We start from the raw sequence: 9,526 nt of genomic DNA, 5'->3' as shown, positions 1-9,526 counted from the left end.
GTCACCAGGCTTGACTGTAGTGGTAAATTCTTGGCTCACTGCAACCTCTGCCTCCAGGGTTTAAGTGATTCTCCTGCCTTAGCCTCCTGAGTAGCTGGAATTACAGGCGCATGCTACCACACCCAGCTAATTTTTTTGTCTTTTTAGTAGAGACGGGGTTTCACCATGTTGGCCAGGATGGTCTCGATGTCCAGACCTTGTGATTTGCCCACCTCGGCTTCCCAAAGTGCTGGGATTACAGGCGGGAGCCACTGTGTCCAACCTTAAATATGCAGGGTTTTTTTTTTTTTGAGATGGAGTCTCATTCTGTTACCAGCTAGAGTGCAGTGGCGCAATCTCGGCTCACTGCAACCTCCACCTCTCAAGTTCAAGCGATTCTCCTGCTTCAGCCTCCTGAGTAGCTGGGATGACAGGCATGCCCCGCAGATTTTTGTATTTTTAGTAGAGACGGGGTTTCATCATATTGGTCAGGCTAGTCTCGAACTGCTGATCTCGCAATCCACTCTCCTTGGCCCCTCAAAGTGCTGGGATTACAGGTGTGAACCCGGCCAAATATGCAGTTTTAAAAAAATATGAAACGTCTTTATTTTGGATTGGTCTGATCTCCCTCCCTTCCTTCCTTCCTTCTTTCCTTCCTTCCTTTCTTTCTTTCCTTCTTTCATAGAGTTTTGCTTTGTTGCCTAGGCTGGAGGGCAATGGTGCAATCTCGGCTCACCACAACCTCTGCCTCCCAGGTTCAAGTGATTCTCCTGCCTCAGCCTTTCCAAGTAGCTGGGACTACAGGCATGCACCACCATGCCCGGCTAATTTTGTACTTTTAGAAGCGACGGGGTTTCTCCATATTGGTCAGGCTGGTCTCGAACTCCTGACCTCAGGTGATCCGCCCGCCTTGGCCTCCAAAGTGCTTGGATTATAGTCGTGAGCCACCATGCCCGGCTGATGTTCTTTTCATGACTAGATTCATGCTATGGATTCTCGGCCAGAATATTGCATGAGGAACGTTGTATCCTTCTCAGGGCATCACTTCTGAATACATATGATGCCCATCTGTCCTTCAAGAGCGGGGTTAATTTTGATCACCTGGTCAAAAGTTACACCTGTTGTATTACTATTCAACTGAATAGTTACTATTTTTCCCCTTGCAACTAATAAGAAATCTGGAGGAAGACACTTAAATATCAGGCATAGCCTACTCCTCATCCGAATACCCCGCCCCCCAGATTTAGGATCTGTTTCTGATTCTTGCCTAAAGTAGACTTCATTTCAATGGTTGCCAAATGATGATTTTTCTAACCCTAGTACTCTCTCCACACTGGCATTGTACTCTACGCAAGAATCTTCCCTTCTTCCCGATTTATTTGTTTATCTATTTATAACCAATATGGACTCATGGATTCCTATTTTGCTTCCCAATGGTTTGTAATTCATTAGCGTTGTTATTTTGTACTGAAAGTGTTTCAGATTTGAGCAGTGGAAGCTAACTCTTTCTCCTTGTGTCTTTGTGAAATGCCATTATTATTTTTTAAGCAGGTGCTTTCTGACAGAATACGATTGTGATAGTTAATTTTGGGTGCCAATTTGACCGAGCTAAGTGATGCCCAGATAGCTGATAAAATATTATTTCTAGGTATGTCCATGAAGTTATTGCTGGAAAAATGATCATTTAAATCAGTGAACTGAATAAAGCACATGGTCCTTTTTAATGTGGGTCACATCCTCCAATCCTCCAAGAGCCTGAATGAAGCAAAAAGGCAGAGGAAAAGTGAATCTGCTCTCTCTGTTTGAGCTGAGACTTTCATCTTGTCCTGCCCTTGGATGCCAGTGCTCCTGGTTCCTGGACTTCTGGACTCAGACCATCAGCTTAGGGACTTAGACCATCAGCCCCCCCAATTGTCAGGCCTTCAGACTTGGGCTGAATTATACCACTCGCTTCACCAGTTTGCCAGCTTGCAACAACAGAGCCTGGGACTTCTTGACCTCTGCAACCATTCGAGCCAATTCCTATAATAAATAGCCTCTATATTATCTCTATATAACCCGTAGGTTCTTTTTCTCTGGAGAGCCCTAATACAAAGGCAATCTGGGCTCATCCTGTACGTACCTTGCACCTGCCATCAAATTGACCATTTCACCAAGGATCCCTGGGTTTTGTCTGGTTTGTTTTTGGGGGGTTTCTGAATGATATTTGAAAACCAACATATGGGTTCCAGGCTTGCTCATTGCGACTGGGGCATCTTTACTTCTTGGCCTTTTCAGCATATGGCACTAGTAAATGTACATATATCATACATACAAGCATGCATATATCTCTACACATATACACGCACGTACACATATTTTAGAAATAAGTTCTTATCAATACCTACAACTCCAATTCATCCCACAGGGTTCCTTTTTTTCTAAATTTTAAATTCCTTTAAAAATATCTATCTCTGCTGCTTGACTCAGAGCTACAGGCTTTTGTGGGGTTGTGTCCCCCTCATTCCATATTTGTATATCTCTTCCATAGTGAGAACACTGTCTCCAAACTATCAGTATATTCACTTCTTTGTTCAGTCTTATAAGACATCTAAAATAGTTTTAGAATTGTGCAACCTTTTTTTTTTAAATGTATTTTTTTTTTTTTCATATAAAAACCCTGTAATGGGCCGGGCCTGTAATCCCAGCACTTTGGGAGGCCGAGGCGGGTGGATCACGAGGTCAAGAGATCGAGACCATCCTGGTCAACATGGTGAAACCCCGTCTCTACTAAAAATACAAAAAATTAGCTGGGCATGGTGGCGCGTGCCTGTAATCCCAGCTATTCAGGATGATGAGGCAGGAGAATTGCCTGAACCCAGGAGGCGGAGATCGCGCCATTGCACTCCAGCCTGGGTAGCAAGAGAGAAACTCCATCTCAAAAAAACATAAAAAAACCCTGTAATGGGATGTAACCTCTTTTGAACACTGTGGAATTTCCCACCATGTGAATCCTTTTTCCCTAAGATAAAATCTAGAAAACTCCCTTCCCAGTCTTCTTTGTAGGTAGGACACAAGTAAGTTACCTGGGTTCTACCAGTCACATTCACCATGTGAGATGCCACAATAAAGCCATGGGAGGAACAGGCTGTGCACTAAACGCTGGTGAGAATGGCGGCTGATGGCTGAGTAGTCTGGAATTCAGAGTCCACTGAGTGTATTAGGTGGAGCTCTACACAGAAATGACATTGGAGGTGGCAACAAGGGCCACACCAGCAAAGTCGGGTTGGAGGCAATGCAAGTTGTGTGGTCTAGCATCAAAGATAGTAGCGGAAATTCCTCGTCGGTTCAGTTCCGCAATGTGGTTTTGGATATTGACCTTGGAAGCTTAGCCTAAAGCATAGTTCTCTAGTCCTACCAGGTATTCTGTGAGCTACTCAGCATTTTTTAATAAATCGTTTTTTCCCTATGTGGGCAAATAGAGTCAGCTTTGGTGCTTATTATGAAGAATTCTACCCATAAATTTTCCTGATCCTGGGTCATTTTCCTCTAAAAATTTTACATTTGTTTTTCTTTATTTTACTGGTATTATTTTTTTCATTGAGACAGGGTCTCACTCTGTCACCCTGGCTGGAGTGCAGTGGCACCATCACAGCTCACTATAGCCTCAACCTCCCCAGGCTCAGATGATCCTCCCACCTGAACCTCCCAAGTAGCTGGGACTACAGGAATGTACTACCATGCCCAGCTAATTTTTGTATTTTTTGTAGAGACAAGGTTTCACCATGTTGCCCAGGTTGGTCTCAAACTCCTGGGCTCAAGTGATGTGTCTGCCTTGGCTTCCCAAAGTGTTGGGATTACAGGCATGAGCCACCACACCCGGCCTTGTTTTTCATGTAAATAATTAACTCACCTGGAATTTTTAAATTTTATTATTTATTTTTGAGATGGAGTTTTGCTCTTGTCACCCGGGCTGAGTGCAATGGTGCGATCTCAGCTCACTGCAACTTCTGCCTCCTGGGTTCAAGTGAATCTCCTGCCTCAGCCTCCTGAATAGCTGGGATTGCAGGCATGTGCCACCACGCCTGGGTAATTTTGTATTTTTAGTAGACATGGGGTTTCACCATGTTGGTCAGGCTGGTCTCGAACTCCTGACCTCAGTGATCCACCCGCCTTGGCCTCCCAATGTGCTGGAATTACAGGCATGAGCCCACCTAGCCTTAAATTTTTTTTCTTAAGGCTGGGTCTTAACCCAGGTTCCCTAAAACTTGGTTCTCAAAGTGGGGTCCTCAACTAGCAGCATCAGGGAGAGCTTATTAAAAATGTAGAAGCTTAGGCCTCACCTCAGACTCACTGAATGAGAATCTGCATTTTAATGAGCCTCCTGAGGAATGCAAAATTTGAGAACCACTGCCCTCAAAATAGAGCCTGAATCAAGGATTAAGTGCTGATGCATTATTTGGGGGGTAACTCAGAATAGCAAGAGTAGGAAGAAAGAGAATTGAGGCAAGAAAGCTGGAAGCAATGCATGGCGGTGGGTTTCTACTCCCGCCTCTACTTTATAATGAGTCTCAAAAGACACTGCAGGTTGCTTGGCAGGTGTGTGCACTTGACCATGTGGTGAGTGTTTGGACAGGCTGTATGCAGAAACCCTCCCAGGAGAAATCCAGCAATGAAGGCAGGTATGGGAATTAACCCCCCAAACCTCCCATCTCCTGTTTCCCAATGGTTGCTCCTCAGAGAGTTAACCCCTATATTTCTGGAACATGTCACTCAGACCCTTTGGTGGCCATTCAGAAGCCGGATTTCACATCTGTTACATAGTAGTTTATGCAAGTGTGGAAGTGGCAGGAGGAGCCAGAGAGTACATCCACCAGCTAGTCACTCAGGTTATACAACAGCAGCCAGAGAGAAAGGCCTGTGTAGTGGGACTGGGTGGAGCTGGTTGGCTACAACAGCAGTCAAGGCCAAGGAAATCTGAGAAGACATCAGAAGACATATCCAATACAGCCTACCCATTCGCCAGTCAGAAAAGTTGTGTGGGGGAACATGCCAAAGGATAGGACCTTCTGTAAGCTTTAGATGGTGGTGCTGGTTGAAGCCTTACAGACAGTTAAAGCAAACCCATATATGCCATGCATATTGATTCTGGTAAAAATAAATCACTGCCCCAGAGGAGAAGACATGCCTTTCCATTATAGATGGCTCCCACATTAGAATATGCAGCTGCCATTCTCTTAAAAAAAACATCTTCACCTCTTTTCTAAGAAAGGAAATACAAACCCATTTATTTATAAAGTTCCCTTTAAAGTTGTGGCCAGTTGCAATTCTGGAAGGCCTAATGGAAGAGGCTGCTTGATTCATTCAAGCTACTGTTATGGTCCTAAGGCTATAATTGATATTCATCATCTCCCTTCACCACCTCCCTCACTCCGGCACTTCAGCTGATTCATCTAGACTGGTTGCTGATTGGGTGATCCTCATACCTAGGGGAGAAGGTGGTGATCTGAAACTCTTAGACAGCCCTTATTGAGTTGTAATTGCTTTATCAGGAGTGGAAGTACTAAGAGGTATCTCAGTGAATCCCCTGGATTTCCTGCAATCCAAGAGGAGTAATCCAGGCTGCTGAAGATTTTATAATTTTTTTTGAGACAGGGTCTTGCTCTGTTGCCTGGGTTGGAGTGCATGATCATGGCTCCCTGAAGCCTTGTACTCCTGTGCTCAAGCGATCTTCCTGCCTCAGCCTCTTGAATGGCTAGGACTATAGGTGTGCACCATCATGTCCAGCTAATTTTTTAAAATTTCCATAGAAACAGGGTCTCACTATGTTTCCCAGGCTGGTCTCGAACTCTTAGGCTCAAGCAATGCTCCCATCTTGGCCTCCCAAAGTGCCGGAATTACAGGCTCATTCATGAGCCACCACACCTGGCCAATTATTATAAGTATTATACTTTGTGCTCGCTTCAGCAGCACATATACTAAAACTGGAATGATTAGCATGGCTTCTGTGCAAGGATAACAGGCAAATTTGTGAAGCATTCCATATTTTTAGGCAGAAAGCTGAAACTGGATCCTTTCTTTACACCTTATACAAGAATTAACTCTAGATGGATTAAAGATTTAAACATGAGGCTTAACACCATAAAAACTCTAGAAGAAAACCTAGGCAATGCCATTCAGGACATAGGCACAGGCAAGGACTTCATGACTAAAACACCAAAAGCACTGGCAACAAAAACCAAAATAGGCAAATGGGACCTAATTAAACTTAAGAGCTTCTGCACAGAAAAAGAAACTATCATTAGAGCAAACTGGCAACCAACAGAATGGGGGAAAAAATTTGCAATCTACCCATCTGACAAAAGGCTAACATCCAGAATCTGCGGAGAACTTAAACACATTTACAAGAAAAAAACAAACTCCATCAAAAAGTGGGCAAAGGATAGGAACAGACACTTTTCAAAAGAAGACATTTATGCAGCCAACAAACAAGAAAAAAAGCTCATCACCACCGGTCATTAGAGAAATGCGAATCAAAACCACATTGAGATACCACCTCACGCCATTTAGAATGGTGACCATTAAAAAGTCAGGAGACAACAGATGCTGGAGAGGATGTGGAGACATAGGAATGCTTTTATACTGTTAGTGGGATTGTAAATTAGTTCAACCATTGTGGAAGACAGTGTGGTGATTCCTCGAGGATCTAGAAATAGAAATTCCATTTGACCCTAAGCTGTTGTTAGTGGTCCTAACAGCAATCTCATTACTGGGTATATACCCAGAGGATTATAAATCCTCTATTATAAAGACACATGTACATGTATGTTTATTGTGGCACTGTTCACAATAGCAAAGACTTGGAACCAACCCAAATGCCCATCAATGATAGACTGGTAAAGAAAATGTGGCATGTATATATACACCATGGGATACTACGCAGCCATTAAAAAGGATGAGTTCATGTCCTATGCAGGGAAATGGATGAACTGGAAACCATCATTCTCAGCAAACTGACACAAGAACAGAAAACCAAACACTGCATGTTCTCACTCATAAGTGGGTGTTGAACAATGAGAACACAAGGACACAGGGAGGGGAACATCACACACTGGGGCTTGTGGGGGGCTAGGGGAGGAATAGCAGGGGGTGGGGGGACTGGGGAAGCATAGTATTAGGAGAAATACCTAATGTAGATGAAGGGGCGATGGATGCAGCAAACCACCATTACGGCATGTGTATACCTGTGTAACAAACCTGCACGATCTGCACATGTACCCCAGAACTTAACATATTATAAATACATTTTTGAAAAAAAGGAAAACATAAAAAAAGTATTACAGTTTAACTCCTTTCTTTGCCAACTGACTTGCAGTGCTCAAGGCAGCCAGGTAGGTAGTTGGAGCTTCCAGGTCAGTGGAACCTGAGTGTGTGCCCTCACAGACATATTTCCCGGGAAACCAGAACTTCTGACATAACAAAGTCCAAAGTTCTGGGAACAAGAAGAAACAATTCCTCAGATGTATCACTGGGTATAATAGTTAAAGGGGCCACTTGTACTTCCATCCCTTGGTTTCTGGATTCATTCTCTCTAGCCATTACAGATTAGTGTCATATATTGGTCTTTAGTTCAAAGTGTATTATAGCCTGGAGGGCTGTGCCTTAACTCTGAGATGCTGTTGCCTAGCTGTGCCTTATCTGAGTCTCAACAGGCTTTACCACAATATTATCAGGTCAGCTGCTCTTGTGTGTGTGGTACATGGTAAGGTCAGTAGACCACGGTCATCAGCCCATTTTCACTCCCTCTTTCACCATAAAATATCTCTCGTGGCCAGGCGCAGTGGCTCATGCCTATAATCCCAGCACTTTGGGAGGCTTAGGCGGGTGGTTCACCTGAGGTCATGAGTTAGAGACCAGCCTGGCCAACAAGGTGAAACCCCATCTCTACTGAAAATGTGAAAATGAGCCGGGCGTGGTGGTGGGTGCCTGTAATCCCAGTTACTTGGGAGGTTGAGGCAGAAGAATCTCTTGAACCCAAGAGGCAGAGGTTGCAGTAATTGGAGATTGTGCCACTGCACTCCAGCCTGCGTGACAGAGCGAGACACTGTCTCAAGAAAAAAAAAATGCTACAAACTGAGTGATTTAAACACAGATTTATCATCTCACACTTCTGGGGGCTGGGAGCAAGGCATTGACAGGGCCAGGCTCCCTCTGAGGGTGCAGGAAGGGTCTGTTCCAGGCCTCTCTCCTGGCTTCTAGCAGTTCCTTGGCTTGTGGCAGGATCACTCCCATCTTCACATGGTGTCCTCTCTGCGCACATGCCTGTCTCTGCATCCAAGTTTATTTTTTATAAGGAGATCAGTTTTATTGGATTAGGAGCCCAACCTACTTTGGCAGGATTTCATCTTAACTAATTATGTTTGCAACGACTCTATTTTTAAATAAGGGTACATTCTGAGGTGCTGGGAGTTGGAACTTCAACATATGAATTTGAGGATGGGAACACACAATTCAACCCATAACTGGGTAGATCTTCCTCTGTGCTGTCATTAGAGGCAGAAACAAACTCTTCCTGTTCCTGCCTGCTGCTGTGCCTTCCAGCTTATTCTCTTCCCCTCCATACACTCATGGCTTGTTTGAAATATACATTGCTTTCCCTGGGCAGCTGGAGTAATTTCTCAGTCTTGACTCCCCAGCAGTAAAATGTGCTGGGAACGGATGTCTCCAAATCTGTTTGTGTCACTGTCTCGGATTCAGATGAGGGCCCAACTTACATGTACCAGGCACTTAACATGCCTTACCCGTCTGTCCTCACAGCATCCGTCTAGAGTAGTGTCAGACCTTCTTCATGAGGAAAATAAAGCTCATAGATGCTGAGTAACTTACCCAAAATTGCGCCATCTATAAATAGGAGAGCTAGAAACATGAACCGTCAGGGTAGGAGTTTGTCTTATTTATCTTCACGATTCCAGCAGCTGGCACTTGAATAATGAGATATTATCTGAACCCAGTTCTTCTAATTCCAAACTTTTCCACTATACTTCCCTGCTGTTCGGTAATTATGCCAGCAAAGAGAAGTGGCCTGGCTCTCAGAGGCTGAGCATCTAGTCACCATGTCCCTGCTCAAACTGCAAATTGGCCTTGCCCCACTTTGTGTATATGTGGCTACCAGAACATTCAAAATCCTTAATCTAACTTACCTAGGTTCACGTGAGTGCCATATACCACAAAATACACAAGGAAATGAAGAACACAACTGGCCAGTGCATGCAGCCTAGCACAACTGTCAAATGAGAAGGAATTCTGAACAAGAGGGCCTTCTGCCTGACGATGCCCTTGCTGGGGCAGCACCATTCACTTCTGAAGCTTCCTTGCCAGCTCTTTGGAGAAGTAGCAAAATCTCCTAACTATATTCATGTGCCATGCCACCTGGCTCTCCACTCCAACCCACTGCTGGGGAAGAGAAGAAAAAATCATGGGAATGTTGGAGAAGACCAACAAAAGCTCTTCCCCTTAACTGTTAGGGGGTCCTGAGGTGCTTGGAGGCAGGAAGATGAACCGATAACCC

General features: G+C 44.4%; 1 pseudogene; it reads left to right on the top strand.

Annotated features, from left to right (window-relative positions):
• Positions 1 to 5,912: 5,912 nt before the first annotated feature.
• LOC118149588 (U6 spliceosomal RNA) lies at positions 5,913 to 6,008 on the top strand (annotated as a pseudogene).
• Positions 6,009 to 9,526: the final 3,518 nt, after the last annotated feature.

Source organism: Callithrix jacchus, chromosome 19 (assembly GCF_049354715.1).
Source record: "Callithrix jacchus isolate 240 chromosome 19, calJac240_pri, whole genome shotgun sequence".
In the NCBI taxonomy this organism is placed as follows: domain Eukaryota; kingdom Metazoa; phylum Chordata; class Mammalia; order Primates; family Cebidae; genus Callithrix; species Callithrix jacchus.
Note: the sequence above shows the minus strand (reverse complement) of the source record. Positions and strands in the feature narration are given on the sequence as shown.